Raw genomic sequence first — 1,279 nt, 5'->3', positions numbered from 1 at the left:
TTTGTTTGTGTATTTGACTCATAGTGGAGGGAGGAGATGGCAGGGGGAGAACAACAAAACATGCGACTTATTCTTTTTGAAGCCGCCTACTTTTTAACTCGAAGGCAAAGCTGTCCAGAGGAGCTCTTTGTCGTGTTTGGGCTGGGGGGAGTTCGGCTCAGCAGATGAGGCAGGGTAGTTCTCTCTGGCTCATGAGGAGGGGGCAGCTTGTGTGGAAAAAGCAAGGGCTGTTGAATACTTCTGCGTTAAAGCAGATTATCCCCAGTCCTTGAGTCCCCTCCAGCTTCTGCTAAAAGCATCCCGGGTGGCAAAGCAACCTAGAGTGGCCGCCTGGGTGTTTATTCACTGCTGCCGACCCACCGGGCTCCCCCAGGCTCCTGCTGGGTGCGAGACTTCCCCGCGGCGGGACCATGCTGATGCGGCTTGAGCCCGCTCGTGGTGAAGGGAAAAGTCCCAGCAAAGGCCGGGCCGTGGCTCTTCCTTACCCCCCATCTGGACACCCGAGTGCCTGGAAAAAGCAGTGGTGCTCGGGCCTCTCCAGCCCGCGGTCAAATTTTGACATCTGCAACTCAAAGAACAGGTCAGCGTTGTGGCTGATGACTCAGTATCGCCACAGCAGAAGGTTGCAGCAGCATAAAACTCCCCCCAAGCACTGGACAGCTGAGATTGGCCAAGCTCCTGCTCTGATTAAAATCCTTAAAATAGACATTTTATTTATTTTTAAATCATGAAAGAAACGCACACCCCCTCCCTGATGAAGAGCAAAGGGGTTTTACCGTCTCCGCTGGTGCTGTGTCGGGTGCCTGGAGTGGTATCAAGGGAGCTCTAGGATAAAGCCTGCCTTGGCACGCGCCACGCGGGCTACGTGGCAGCAACGGAGAGGAGGTGTCCTAGCAGGAGCAAGAAACGGGGGACCTGCTCTCCCCCGAAGGGCTGCTGGTGGCCAGCACGTTCTGTCAGCTTCGCTGGATCCTGCTGTTCCCTCTCCGCAAAAGGTCCCTGATTCACAGGCTGGCAGAGAGGGAACAGGACGGCAAAACGACTCCTGAGTCTGCGTACGTGGGTGTGGATGGCAACGGCGAAAACGCCCGAGGCGGCCCAAGAGCCGCCGGTGTCAGCTCTGCACCTCTGTGGCGAGAGCACCCAGCTGCTCACGCGAGGAGGTCATCGGGGACCGCAGGAAAAGCTGCGGGATTTAAAATGGCCAGGGAGAAACACAGATGGAGCGGAGTGACAGCCAGAAGTCACACGAAGCTTGGCAGAGTCCTCCACGCTTTGA

The sequence above is a fragment of the Platalea leucorodia genome (assembly GCF_965183815.1).
Source record: "Platalea leucorodia genome assembly, chromosome: 12".
NCBI lineage: Eukaryota > Metazoa > Chordata > Aves > Pelecaniformes > Threskiornithidae > Platalea > Platalea leucorodia.
The sequence above is the reverse complement of the archived record's forward strand: the minus strand, read 5'-3'. Positions refer to the sequence as shown.